Source organism: Oryza sativa, chromosome 11 (genome assembly GCF_034140825.1).
Source record: "Oryza sativa Japonica Group chromosome 11, ASM3414082v1".
NCBI lineage: Eukaryota > Viridiplantae > Streptophyta > Magnoliopsida > Poales > Poaceae > Oryza > Oryza sativa.
The window spans coordinates 27,324,072-27,339,212 of record NC_089045.1 but is presented as its reverse complement, the minus strand read 5'-3'; the positions used below and the strand labels follow the sequence as shown (position 1 = coordinate 27,339,212).

Genomic DNA, 15,141 nt, shown 5'->3' with positions numbered 1-15,141 from the left:
CTTGTATATTGTTCAGTTTTAAAACAAATAATTATGAAACCTTTTTTTGGGGTGGGGCCTGGGGGTGTTCTGGTTCGTAAATATTATAGGGTTCAAAATTCTTTAGGATTATTAAACTGAGGTGTACAATTATTATTATTATGTGATATCAGAAAAGGCCGAATCATTTTTGCAATGAAAATGATCTTTCTTCCTTCCAGATAAAAAAATATCATGTGATATAATTATTCTTTTCTTGAGGAACAACAGTTTCTTCTTTGCAATACGATATGATAAGGTACCGATCGAAGAAAGTGGAATACAGCATATGGCTGAAATGTAAACTAGTGATGTGTCGACTGTGGCTTGGATTTTTATATAGGATTATACTCAACAACCGAAATTAATAAGCATTCAGCTGGTTTGCCCGAGTGGTTAAGGGGGAAGACTTAAGATCTTCTGCACATGAGTGCGCGTGGGTTCGAACCCCACAGCCAGCAAAAAAAAATGTTTTTATTTTTTTTTTACTTTTGAATATTTTTTAATTTTTTTACTTCACGAGTTTTCATTAAATCTACTATTTTTTATTTTTTTTCATTCAGTCAAACTTTTGAATATTTTTTTTATTTTTTTACTTCACAAGTTTTCATTAAATCTACTATTTTTTTTTTCATTCAGTCACTCCGACTGAGTTCATGTTTTGAGCAGCAAAGATTTATTTCAATGTTTAAAATTTTATTTTGATTCTTTTTGGTACTTCAGGACTATATTCATGTTTACAATAAATCTACTTTTTTTTAATTTTTTTTCATTCAGTCAAACTTTTGAATATTTTTTTTTATTTTTTTACTTCACAAGTTTTCATTAAATCTACTATTTTTTTAATTTTTTTTCATTCAGTCACTCCGACTGAGTTCATGTTTTGAGCAGCAAAGATTTATTTCAATGTTTAAAATTTTATTTTGATTCTTTTTGGTACTTCAGGACTACATTCATGTTTACATTAAATCTACTGAAAGAATTGTTTTTGTTTTTTATTTTTACTTCAGTCTAACTGCGTTCATGTTTTGAAGTTTTGTACTTCGGTCTGTCTACGGTCAGTCTGAAAAAATAGTGATACGATCCTGGTAGGGGTGATGTCACGATCTTCACGGCGTAGGATCAAGAACCGATAACTAGCCTCAAAGAGACCAAGATAACTAGCTGCAAGCAGCCAAGATAATAGTGTCAGCTGGCGATCGTACTCGAAGCCAACCACCATCTCTATTACGGCAACCTGAATCGAGGGTTCGCCTAACCACACTTTAAGTTACCAACCAACACAACCTGCAATCAACCAAGGAAAAACCTCGAAGGGACCAGGAGCATCAATTGGGAGGCGTTGAATGCCGCTTCTGTAATCTCACAAGGAAATCACAAGAGCAAAGGGGTATAGATCTCTCTTTGAATTTATTAGCACACAACTAAACAAAAGGGGTTCATATTTTCATTGTCAAAAGTCTTTCAAATGATAAAACATAGGAGATATTTATACTAGGAACAACCCTTCTAGATGAGAATGAAAGGTCTTGGGAGTTTACAGTATATAGGCTAGCTCGAAGGTCACAATAAATGAATTCCCGAGAAGACTTATGCGTCTGTTTGGCTTCTGAGCAGTACTCAATGATTTGTCCATAACTCCTTATTAGGAAGTCGAAATGATAAGCCATTTGTTGAAGGTGAAACTAGACTTGATTATCTTTCCAACCATATATATTAAGCATGGAGAAATATGATTGGTTGGGTCGCACAAGCCTTGGAAGTTGAGCCTTTTGCAGCGTAAACAATCTTCTTGCTGGCGTAGACAGCTACTGGTTGGGCATGGGCTGATTCCTGCTCGACGTAACCCTTGTAGTCTTCAACGTAACACATCCTTCTTTGCGTAGTGATGATGTCCTCGGGCGTAAACCTTAGCAATACAAATGTAGAGCATTTATGTAGTATAAAATTCTCACTAAAATTTAGGTTAAGTTAAGCAAAGAGCGAGTTCACCTCTTATTGTATCTTCCTAGCACGGCTGCGCATAATTGGACCATGAGATGCTTGATCGTTCTTACTGAGACGTAATCCATCAAGTTGGTTTACGTCATCTTCATTTTCTTCATGTGATGTATGACGTAAACCATCACCCTTGTTTACGTCAATTGTAGCAAGGGATGTGCTCATCATCATGTGACGGGGGCTGGGGCACATCAAATAGTTTGTGCAGGAATTTCAACTTGTGAAGTTTGTCTTATTTCTAAAATTTACTCCCATGAACTGAAACTTGCATTTATAGCCCTGAACATTGGGAAATTGTGAAGCTGCAGAAATTGCGATTCGTCAAGTTTGTGTCTAGTTAGGCCCAGTTTAGTTCACGAAAATTTTTTTTAGGGTGTCACATCGGATGTTTGATCAGATGCCGGAAGGGGTTTTTGAACATGAATAAAAAAACTAATTTCATAACTCGCCTGGAAATCGCGAGATAAATCTTTTGAGCCTAATTAATCTGTCATTAGCACATGTGGATTACTATACCACTTATGACTAATCATGGACTAATTAGATTCCAAAGATTCGTCTCACGATTTCCTCCCTAACTCTGCAATTAGCGTTTGTAATCTATATTTAATGCTCCATACATATGTCTATTGTTTTTGGAAAAAAAATTAGGAACTAAACCAGGCCTTAGTTCCAAATCAGTTGAATTAAATGTTACTACTTTCATATGAAGAAAAAGTTATTGAAAACTTGTTAACTATAAGTTACTTCTATAATAGCATAAGAAAGAACGAAGTTACCTCAATTTCTATTTTAAATTACTCCTTTAAATCCACTAAACATTGTCCCCCAACGTGTATCAAAAGGGCACTTCTGTGTGATGATAAAGTTAGTGATAGTCATACATCAAAACCCACATATCAATGCAGATAAGCTGCCACAGCTGCAACCAACAACATCATAACGCAACGGTAAACAACAAGCAAGCAAACAGGCTATTAGAAGTAGATGACGTCTGTTTACAGCTCTGCTCGACCGGTCAATCGCGCCCACACTAGGGTTTACCAGACTGTATGGTTATTGCACGGTTATTACGTGTGGTAACTTTTTCAGTTTTGAAACCACGGTATATCTCGTGATAACCGTATGGTTACCGTGGTAACCACCAAACCGCGAGGTAGCGATAACCTCACCCTCACCCTAATCTGTTTGGTAAACCCTGACCCACACTATTGCTGCCTGCATCATCGGATATGTGGGATTGTGCGGAACTTTTATTATATTGTTTCAACGTTTCTAATATTTTATTTGTAAAATAAGCCCTCCAAAACATATTAACTTTTCGACCGCACCATATCATAGAGGGCATGACAAAAATAAAGAGACGTGACAATTTTATGTTGGACAAGGTAGAAGCATTGTTTTGTCATGCTAGTCCAATTGGTGTACTGGTGTGACCAAAAGACTTAGATATAAAAATAAATTTTAGAACAGTTTATTTTTAAAATAGAAATAGAAATGTTAAGAAAATCGACTGTGGGACTGGAGGATAAAAGAGGTCTGTTCAGATTCGTTGTACTAGATTATGTCCCATTCAAGTTCTAGGTTGGCTTTTTTTATGGAGGGAGTAGGAGTTTGTGCCAATACAGTCTCTTGCATAACTACCTGCTCCTCTCTCTCACATCTCCTCTCTATCCTCCACATGAGATAATGCTGAGCTGGATAGTTTTATCGTTAGCTTAAACATTTTTATTGTATTTGTTCTAAGGGTGTTGTCGGTGATATGGGACCGGGAGTATCATGACTAGAGGCTTGAGGCAGACACAATCGCCCACGTGGCCTGGCACCTTCGGGGACGTCGGGCCCGAGGGTGAGGTGTCCGCCCTCCTCCTGATTTCCCCCGAGGGGGGGGGGGGGTCGGGTTGCGCTTGCCCTGGCCCCGAGGGCCGGGGCACCCCGACCCCCTTTAGGAAGTCTGCGCCACGTATATGGGATAAGTGAGCACAGCTGTGCTCACCTAACAGCATTTATTGCAGTCTGGTCAAGCGTGTCACGCTGCATGCAGTGCGGCACGGCGCGTCCCTTTATCCGGTCTGTGACCAGTCACAGACCGGTCAGATCACGGGTTAGGTGGCGACTGGCGGTCTGACGCACGCCATGCCCCATCCCGTCAAGACGAAAGCCTCTAGTCACTCGTCTCAAGCCGGCGTTAAGCGTGTTATCTCTTAGAGATGACACGTTAGACCCGGTCGATATATGCCAGGCTTCATCTTAACCATTACAGGCAAGATGTTGTGTGAAGAAGGGCAAACATGCACGTTGCCAAGATTACACGCGGTGGACAAGAATGACCGATTTGTGACCGGTCTGACACTTACCATATCGTCAGCGCACAGCCATGTTCCCACGACGCGCTCACCCCCGGCGGAAGTGGAGGTAGGTGTGGGCTGTCCCATCGGAGCGTCATTCGGACAGCAACCGTGCTGATCTCCGCCCATTCAAGAGAAAAAGAACAGTCCAGTTTGGAAAGAGAAGGGTGCATGTGGTATCCCCTTGAAGTATAAAAGGAGGACCTTGCCCATAGAGAGGGGGTTGATTCTTTCCCAGATTATGAGCTTAGAACGGGGGTGAAGTCAGCTCACACTTGTAGCTCATTCATACGCAGATCCACCAAAACACAGGAGTAGGGTATTACGCTTCTCAGCGGCCCGAACCTGTATAGATCGTCGGTGTCTCGTGTTTTCTGGCTGGCATACGATATTTCCACATACAGAGAGAGTGAGAGCTTGAGATTTCACCCTAAGCCCCCGGCCGAACTGGCAAAGGGGGGCCTGCGCGGTCTCCCGGTGAGGAGCCACGAGCTCCGTCATCTGGCGCGCCAGGTAGGGGGCTCAGCGTGTGCTTTCAGAGCTCTCAGACTCTTCCGTGTGCCCCAAGTTTTTCTTGTTCAGCCTAATGGCCGAGCAAGGAAAAACGCACGACCTCTCGCCGAGTGTGAGCGGCGACGACGGGGAGCCGAATCCACGCCGTCGAGCTCGTACTCCTCCACCCCCTCCGCGCCAAAGCCCTAAGCAGGGGGAGGCGCTTGAGAGGGTCGACAAGTCCGCAGCGTCACCGGCCGCAGGTGATGCAGGAGAACGGCGAGACGGGGAGCGTCGCCTCCTCGTCTACGGCGACGGCAGCACGCCTCAGGGTGCGCTTCAAGCTGCTGGCGCGCTCCTACGACACCCGCCTGTCGTCCATGACCCGGAGTCTCCAGCCCAACGATGGCTGGAAGACGTGGCCAACTTGGTCATGACGGCACAGCAGCGCCTGGGTGCTGGTGGACGGTCCGCCACCACCACCAAGACCTCCGGCGCCGCTACCACCGGCTCCGTGTCATCAAGGCGGAGGGCGCGGCGAGCGGCGGCGGCTGCACGTCATTCGGCTGCCACTCCCTCGTCTACACCGTCGACTCGGGAGGATCAGCATGGGGAGCCGGATGCCCGCCTCAACATCGGGCGCCGGTGTAATAGCCGGCGTACTCCCCGTGCAACGGAGGGAGCCTCCTCGTCCAGAGTGTCACCCCGACATGGACGTGAAGATCAGCCCTCCGTGCCCCCGGCCGGTGGTGTTGGCTGTAGAGCCTTTGTGGCGAGTCTTCGGAACGTCCGTTGGCCCCCAAGGTTCCGGCCCACCATCACCGAGAAGTACGATGGGAGCGTCAACCCCACCGAGTTTCTCCAGGTCTATACGACCGGGATTGAGGCCGCTGGGGGTGACGACAGGGTCATGGCGAACTTCTTTCCCATGGCCCTAAAAGGACAGGCGCGGGGTTGGCTAATGAACCTGCCACCCGCGTCGGTCCACTCCTGGGAAGATTTGTGCCAACAGTTCACCATGAACTTCCAAGGCACATATCCGCGCCCAGGCGAAGAAGCGGACTTGCATGCAGTACAGCGAGGCGATGATGAGTCGCTTCGCTCGTACATTCAGCGGTTTTGCCAAGTCCGCAATACTATACCATGCATCCCTGCACACGCGGTGATCTACGCGTTCAGGGGGGGCGTGCGGCACAACCGCATGCTCGAAAAGATCGCTTCCAAAGAGCCCCAGACTACCGCGGAGCTTTTTCAGCTCGCGGACCGAGTGGCTCGTAAGGAGGAAGCGTGGACCTGGAACTCCTCCGGTTCCGGAGTGGCAGCTTCGGCCGCCCCCGGATCCGCCGCTCAGACAGGGCGGCGTGATAGGAGGAGGAAGAAGAGGTCGAACCGTTCCGGCGACGAGGGTCATGTCCTCGCCGTCGAGGGCGCTCCGCGGGCCACCCGAAAGGGGAGGCCTGCGAGCGACAAAAAGAAAGAGGCCGGAACTCCCGGCAGGGAGCGCCCCGCCGGCAGGTGGTGCTCCGTCCACAACACCTCCCTCCACGATCTCGCGGACTGTCGTGCAGTCAAAAACCTGGCTGAGCGAACGAGGAAGTGGGAGGAGGACAGGAGGCAGGAACGCCGTGAGGGCAAGTCCCCGGTGGTTCCATCCGGCAAACGGCGAGGTGAGGCCAAGCAGAAGGCCCCCGCTGTTGACATCGATGATGGTGATGATGACCTAGGTTTCCAAGAACCTGGGGCCACCATTGCCACCGTCGATGGAGGAGCGTGTGCTCACGTCTCTCGCCGGAGCTTCAAGGCTATGAAAAGAGAGCTTCTGGCCATGGCCCCTACCCATGAGGCGATGCGTCGGGCGCGGTGGTCGGAGGTCGCTCTCACTTTCGACCAGACTGACCACCCACCGTGCATTGCCCGGGGAGGGCAGGTTGCGATGGTGGTTTCCCCCACCATCTGCAACGTGAAGTTGGGACGTGTCCTCATAGATGGAGGAGCGGCTCTCAACATCCTTTCCCCCGCGGCCTTTGATGCTATCAAGGCCCCGGGGATGGTGCTCCAGCCGTCTCAACCGATCATCGGTGTGACGCCGGGGCACACGTGGCCATTAGGTCACATTGACCTACCGGTCACCTTCGGTGGACCCGCCAACTTCCGCACGGAGCGGGTGAGCTTCGATGTGGCGGACCTCAGTCTGCCCTACAACGCGGTCCTAGGGAGACCCGCGTTGGTGAAGTTCATGGCGGCGGTCCACTACGCCTACCTCCAGATGAAGATGTCGGGCCCCGGTGGCCCCATCTCTGTCCGTGGCGACCTTAAAGTCGCGCTTGCTTGCATTGAGCAGCGCGCGGACCGCCTCGCTGCTGCGTCCAAGCCCGAGGGTGGTGACGAGAGGCTTGGCCCTTCTGCCCCCACCGCCCCGAGGCAGCGGATGGCCACTTGCGACGAGGTCCCGGTCAAGGAGGTTGCCTTGGGCGACGGCCCATCCAAGACCACACGGATCGGTGGTTTTCTGGATGGCAAATAGGAAGACGCGCTCGTCTCCTTCCTGCGGGCAAACGCTGACGTCTTCGCATGGAGACCAGCGGACATGCCCGGGGTCCCCAGGGAGGTGATTGAGCACCGTCTCGCCGTGCGGCCGGGCGCAAGGCCGGTCCGGCAGAAAGTGCGGCGGCAAGCCCCGGAACGTCAAGCTTTCATCCGCGAGGAGGTGGCTAGACTTTTGGAGGCCGGGTTCATTCGTGAGGTCATCCACCCGGAGTGGCTGGCGAACCCGGTGGTCGTTCCCAAGGCGAACGGCAAGCTTCGGATGTGCATCGACTACACCGACCTTAACAAGGCATGTCCTAAGGATCCTTACCCCCTGCCTCGCATAGATCAGATCGTCGACTCCACTGCGGGGTGCGACCTTTTGTGTTTTCTAGATGCATACTCTGGTTACCATCAGATTCGCATGGCTAGGGAGGATGAGGAAAAAACTGCGTTCATTACCCCCGTAGGAACCTATTGTTATACATCAATGCCCTTCGGGTTAAAGAATGCAGGTCCTACTTTTCAGCGTACTACTCGAATTTCTTTGGGTAGTCAAATAGGACGTAATGTTGAGGCGTATGTCGATGACTTGGTTGTAAAAACGCGCAACCAAGAGATCTTACTTTCAGATCTAGCGGAAACTTTTGAGAATCTCCGCTCCGCCCGCATAAAACTGAACCCCGATAAGTGTGTGTTTGGTGTACCTGCGGGTAAGCTTCTCGGGTTCTTGGTCTCTGCCCGAGGCATTGAGGCCAACCCCGAGAAGATTCGAGCTATCGAGCGGATGCGCCCCCCCAGCAAACTTAGGGACGTGCAATGCGTCACCGGTTGCATGGCCGCCCTAAGTCGTTTCATATCAAGGCTGGGAGAGAAGGCGCTACCCTTGTTTAAGCTCCTCAAGCGCTCGGGGCCGTTCACTTGGACGGAGGAAGCTGAAAATGCCCTCGCCCAGTTGAAGGCGTATCTTAGCTCTCCTCCGGTTCTAGTCGCCCCGGAGCCAAATGAGTCCCTGCTACTTTACTTAGCGGCGACCCCCCAAGTAGTTAGTGCAGCGTTGGTTGTGGAGCGCGATGAGGACAATCCTCATTCTGCGCACCCCCGCTCTGTGCCGACTTGGCCCGAGAGCAGGCAGGGAGGAGAGGCCCCCGAGTCGAACGGTGGCCTAAGGCCCCCGACGACCGGAGTCGGCCCTCCACCCGCTTGTCAAACGGTGCTGGGTGCCCCCGACCCTCAGGAAGGCCCCGAGGCCACTGAGGGAAGGCTGCACTTAAAGCCCTTTGGCCCCGAGGCTAACCCTGTGCTGACTCAACCCGGGAAAGAGCAGGGAGAAGAGGCCCCCGAGCCGAACGGAGGCCAGAGGCCCCTGACGACCGGAGTTGGCCCTTTGCCCGCTTGTCCGACGATGCCAGGAGTCCCCGACCCCCAGGACGGCCCCGAGGCCACTGTGGGAGGGCCGCTCCTGTCATCCTCCGACCCCGAGGTCATCAGCGCAGAAGACGAGTGCGCCCCGAGGGGCCACTTGGACGAAGAACGCCCCGGGGGTACGGCCCCTAACGAGGAGGATCGGCCCCGCCGAAAGGTGCAGCGGCCTGTCTACTTTGTTAGTGAGGCCCTCCGGGACGCCAAGACCCGATACCCACAGGCCCAGAAGATGCTTTACGCTATTCTGATGGCCTCAAGGAAACTGCGCCATTATTTCCAGGCGCATCGGGTCACTGTGGTTACGTCTTACCCCCTCGGTCAAATCTTGCATAATCGAGAGGGTACAGGACGAGTGGTAAAATGGGCAATCGAGCTTTCTGAGTTCGATCTGCACTTTGAACCACGCCACGCTATCAAGAGCCAGGCCCTCGCCGATTTTGTGGCAGAGTGGACCCCGGCTCCAGAGACCGTCTCAATGCCCGAGGCCAGCGCGAACCCCTCACAGCTGCCTCACGCCGCCCACTGGGTGATGCAATTCGACGGTTCTCTGTCTCTTCAGGGCGCCGGTGCAGGGGTCACGTTGACCTCTCCGAACGGAGACGTCCTCAGATATTTGGTCCGTCTCGACTTTCGAGCGACTAACAATATGGCAGAGTACGAGGGACTCCTTGCCGGACTCAGAGTGGCGGCTGGACTGGGGATCCGCCGCCTCTTGGTATTAGGCGACTCCCAGCTAGTCGTTAACCAGGTCTGTAAGGAGTACCGGTGCTCTGACCCACAGATGGACGCCTACGTACGCCAAGTGCGGCGTATGGAGCGCCATTTTGACGGGATAGAGCTTCGGCATGTGCCCAGACGGGATAATATGATTGCCGATGAACTCTCAAGGCTCGCGTCCTCGCGAGCCCAGACCCCACCAGGCGCCTTTGAAGAAAGGCTTACCCAGCCGTCGGCGCGACCCGACCCCTTAGGGGAGACGGATGCGCCTGACCGGCACCCGAGGCCCGTCGGAGTCCAGGCCTCGGGACCCGAAGAGAGCGTTCCAAGCTCCCTTAGATTGATTGCTTGGATCTCTGAGATCCAAACATACCTCACAGATAAGACTCTACCTGAGGACCGCGAAGGGAGTGAACGCGTACAACGCATTTCCAAACGCTATGTGCTGGTAGAAGGGACCCTCTATCGGCGCGCGGCTAATGGAATCCTCCTGAAGTGCATTCCTCAGGAACAAGGCGTTGAGCTTCTTGCTGACATCCATGAGGGCGAGTGCGGAGCCCATTCTGCCTCGCGCACCCTGGTTGGCAAGGCCTTTCGTCAAGGATTTTATTGGCCGACAGCTCTCAATGACGCAGTCGATCTGGTCCGGCGATGCAGAGCGTGTCAGTTCCACGCCAAGCAAATTCATCAGCCGGCCCAGGCCCTGCAGATCATACCACTGTCATGGCCATTTGCTGTCTGGGGGCTTGATATCCTGGGACCGTTCAAACGGGCCCCGGGCGGGTTTGAGTATCTGTATGTTGCGATCGACAAGTTCACTAAGTGGCCCGAGGCTTATCCGGTTGTCAAGATCGATAAGCACTCTGCTCTTAAATTTATTAAGGGCATCACGGCCCGTTTTGGAGTGCCTAACCGTATTATTACGGATAATGGCACCCAATTCACTAGTGAGCTCTTCGGCGACTACTGCGAAGACATGGGCATCAAGCTCTGCTTCGCCTCACCTGCCCACCCCAGAAGCAATGGCCAAGTGGAGCGCGCCAATGCAGAAATCCTCAAAGGCCTTAAAACCAAGACCTTCAATATTCTCAAGAAGCACGGCGATTCATGGATCGAGGAGTTGCCAGCGGTGCTCTGGGCGAACCGAACCACACCGAGCCGAGCGACCGGGGAAACGCCTTTCTTCCTCGTCTACGGCGCAGAAGCGGTTCTCCCATCTGAGCTCACCCTGAGGTCTCCTCGGGCCACCATGTACTGCGAGGCTGATCAAGATCAGCTTCGTAGAGATGACCTCGACTACTTGGAAGAGCGAAGGCGGCGCGCGGCCCTCCGAGCTGCGCGCTACCAGCAGAGCCTGCGGCGCTACCATCAGCGCCACGTCCGGGCCCGATCACTCTGCGTCGACGACCTCGTCCTACGCCGCGTCCAAACGCGTGCTGGATTGAGCAAACTCTCACCAATGTGGGAGGGTCCGTATCGAGTGATCGGTGTCCCCCGGCCGGGCTCGGTACGGCTGGCCACGGGCGACGGCACGGAGCTGCCAAACCCATGGAACATCGAACACCTTCGTCGCTTCTACCCCTGAAGGGGGGGGTCGGGTGTCAGGTTTTGGCTCGGGCTAACCCCGCACCCCCCCCTCGGGTGTGCAGGGTTAGCCGGGGGCTACCACACATGCATATATATTCCTTTCAGCATTTCAATAGAAGCAGTTTCAATTTCCTAAAGGTTGTGTCTGTGCCGTTTTTTCCTTTTGAAGAATCTTGACTTGAAATAATGTCACTCGTGCTCAACCTTGCCCTCGGGGGCTCGGTTCGGTCGGCTAAAATCGCCAAACGGGGCCCAGAACCGAGCCGTGCCCCGGGGCGTGGTGAACTCCGGGGGGGAATCGGCAAAAACCCACAATCGGGTCACCCATACCCCTCGGTCACCACGTTCCCGGCCTGGCCAGTCTCGACATGCGGATCTCCCCAGGCACTAGCCCCGACCCGAGCCATTCGAGGACCGGGACTTGGGCGCGAGCCCTTATTCCAAGCTAAGTCGCAAAAGGACCATGGCACAGATCATCCTCAACTCATATATATAGCAAAATAAAACTAACACAAAAATTTTTCATCATTTCTCATTGCAGATTAAGTTAAAATTGTACAAAAAAGAGGCATGAAGGCCTTAGAAGAAAGAACAAGAAAAAAGATAAGAGTGGCGGGGGCCTGGGGGCTCATTCATATGCGCCCGGGTCGCCGGCCTCGTCGCCACCGCCGTCCTCGCTGCTGGTGTCGCCTTCCTCGTCGGAGCTGGGGGCGAACGCAAGCCGAGGGGCCGAGCCCTCGAAGCCGTTGACGATGTGGTCAGCAGCATCCCCGACCCGCGCGCGCGCCTCGTCCTCGGTCCCGGGAGGGAACTCCTCCAGCGCCATCCATGGGGAGAAGTTGGGATCCCGGGCCTGGTAACTCGCCAGCACGAGTTCGACCGCCCCCCGGGCGAGGTCCCTCGAGGATGCCTTAATGGTCTTCTCGAGCTCCTCGGGGAGTCGCTCGAGAACCCAAGCCATCCTGTTGAGGTGCGGTGCGAGGCCTTCCAGATTGGTGGGGGGCACCGTCGTCTGGCCTCCCCAGAGGCCTGCTTGCCGACCGGCGCGCTTCATGCGGGAGACCGCGTCCCAAAGCATGCCGGGCCCAATCTCGCCCGCCAAGCGAAGGGCCTCGGCCTCCCCGGTGGAGGAGTCCAGCGCGCGCTGCATGTCAGCGACGGTGTGTTCGGCAGCCGCGAGGCGAGCGGCTAAGTCGCTTTCGCCCGCAGCCGCCCCACCGATGCGCGCCCCCGCGGCCAGCTCTTTCTCCCGTGCCTCGAGGTTAGCAGCCCGCTGCTCCAGCGCGGCTCTCTCGGCGCGGACGCTTTCAAGGTTGCGGCGCGCCTGCTCCTCTTGCGCCGCCTCGCGGAGGGAGAGGCTGTCCGCCAGCCGTCGCGTCGTGGCCTCGGCCTCCTCGAGAGCCCGCTCCCGCTCGGCGAGTGCATCCTCGCGAAGGCGGAGCGCGGACTCCTCCTCGGCGCAGGCGGCCTCGTGCGCCGCCAGCGTCGCCTCCCGGAGAGCAGTGGTGGCCTCGCGGTCCATCAAGCCCCTCTCCACGGCGCCGGCATGTTCTTCCAGCGCCATGGCACGGGCCTCAAGGGCCTCCTCGCGCCGCCGGGACGCCGCTTCGGCTTCCGTTGCCCGCCGCTCTCGGGCAGCGGCGGAGTCGAGAACCCCTTGGGCGGCGTCGAGCTTGCTCTTCAGCTCCGCCTCCCAGCTTGCGTGCTGAAGACGGAGGGTGTCTTGCACCTCGACCATCGCGGTGGTGGCGACGAGGGCGGCCTCTCGCTCCTCCTCCACCTCCCGGGCGATCTCCGCCAGCGCCGCCTTGCGGGCTTCGAGCTCCGAGATGTGGCGGCGGTGGGCCTTACGGCCCACCTCCACCATGGCGTCCACCGAGCGCCGCCCCTCCTCGACACGCGCCCATGCGGCCTCGAGCTCCGCTCGTTCCGCTCGCAAGGCCTCCACCTGGGCGCTAAATCCATCTAGCACCGCGGTGTTTGCGGCGGCCAAGGCCTGCATAATGGGCTCGGCGCTCACTGGGGCGACGAGAGAAGAGGAGAAAAGCCGCCTTGGAGAAAAGGCGACGCGGCTTGGCCCCCCGGAGGATGCGCTGGGCTCGGGGATGTCCCCCGGGCCCGTTTGGTCCTGGGCGTCGCCCGGTGAGGTAGGCCCAGGCGACGCGCCCGCGGCCTCGTCGCGAGCCGCCTCGGAGGATGTCGCCTGAGGGCCGCCCGAGGGAGTGGGCCCGAGTGACGCGCCAGCAGCAGCTGCCGCTTCAGCCTGGCGAGCCCGGGCGGCCTCCTCCTGGGCAGCTTCTTCGGCTTGGCGAGCCCGGGCGGCCTCCTCCCGAGCAGCCTCCTCCGCTTGGCGAACCCGGGCGGCCTCCCGGGCGGCCTCTTCAGCTTCCCGAAGGCGGGCTGCGGCTTCACGCCGGTCAGACTCCCGCCTCCGCTCCTCTGCGGCCGCTGGATCTTCGACCTCGGACTGGCCGGACTTGGGGCGGCGGGAGGAATGCGACGGGACATCGCTGAAGCAGAAGAAAAAACCAAAAGACGAACAAAATGAGTAAGAAAAAACTTCTCTTTGGGAGAAAGGTGGTCGCAATGAGAATGAGACGAACCTGCGAGGGGGTCGGTTGAATGACCACCTTGGAGGGGAAATTAGGTTTCCCCGGGCTGGTTCCGTCTCCCCCATCTTGCGGAGCCGCTTCTTCTTGCGCTCCCCCTCGGGCTGTGACGTCGGCGCAGCCCCCTCCGGGCGCCGACCGCTGGTACGCACTGCCCCGCCCCCTCGGGGAGGAGATGGGGGAGGTATTCCTCCCAGCTTCCTCTTCCCCGGGGCGTCGGCAGGGCGGCTGCTCCCCGAGCCCCCGACGCGGGGCCCAGAAGCACGACCCCCTCCTGGGGCAGATTTTTTCCCCGGGCGGCTCTCGCCCGCGCCGTCGTGGCCCTTAGGGGCTCTCTCCTCTGAGGCCCCGACCCCCAGCATAATGGTTAGAATGGAGACGCGGTCGGGATCGATGCAGAGGGGGAGGATCTCCTGAGGAAGGCGAGACGCCTCCGCGGAGCTAAGATTCAGCACCCTTTGGACTACGATCTTGAAGTCCTCAGGAGCCCAATCACATCTGGCTCCCTGGTGGGTCCGCATGTAGTCTTCAGGCCCAGTGTACTCCCAGGCGCTCCGGGCGCGCCGTTGGAGCGGCGCAATCCGCCGACGGAGGTAATCGCCGTACACCATGGCCCCGGTGAGCCCCTGGGATCGCAGGCCCGCCAGGCGGTCGAGGACGGCGTCGTACTCCTCCCCCAGATCTACCGGCGCCCGCCAGCTGGAGACCTGCGCCGGGGGCTGGCTCGGAAGTCGGAGGCGCGCTTCGTCGGCGAGGGGGGTGTAGAACCAGTCGCTCTTCCAGTCGTCCCACTTCTTGCGGAGGACGCAGGGGATGTAGCGGTTCAACACCGGCCCCCGTGGCTGGAAGTAGCAGCCGCCAACCACCGATGGCGGTGACACCGACTGCACGGTGAAGAACCACCGGAACAGCTGAAGAGAGGGGCGCACCCCAATGAACATCTCGCACAGGTGTGCGAAGATGGCCAATGTCATCACCGCATTGGGGGTGAGGTGCGCCATCTGGAGATCGTAGAACTCCAGGACATCCATGAAGAAATGAGAAAATGGCGGGACCAGCCCAGCCATTGCGAAGGGGAGGAAGAAGATGGACCGCCCCGGGTAGTCTGGTGCCGGGCGCCCCTCGCCCAGCATCACAATCTCCCGACCGGTGGCGGACTCCGGCATGAAGCGGCGCGGCAGTCCGGCGTGCCTCTCATTCACGATGCGGGAAGGCGGCAGTACACTGCCGTCGAGCAGAGCAGAGCCCCGTGCCATGGCGGTGGAGGAAGAGATGATTGGGAACGAGCGCGTGTGGCGAAAGTAGGGCGTGGTAGAGAAAGAGTTAGAGCTCAGGCAGCGAAGGCAAGAGGAACAATGGCGAAAGGAAGGGAGCAAATCCTTTTCTCGATGCTTTTATACCCTTGCCATCGCTGGGCC

The 15,141-nt window shown here is 55.6% G+C and overlaps 1 non-coding gene across 1 annotated transcript; it reads left to right on the top strand.

The window, feature by feature from the left end:
- Positions 1-396: 396 nt before the first annotated feature.
- On the top strand, positions 397-479 carry TRNAL-UAA (transfer RNA leucine (anticodon UAA)). Its single transcript has one exon. It is a non-coding gene; the product is annotated as a tRNA-Leu (tRNA).
- The last annotated feature ends 14,662 nt before the right edge of the window (positions 480-15,141 follow it).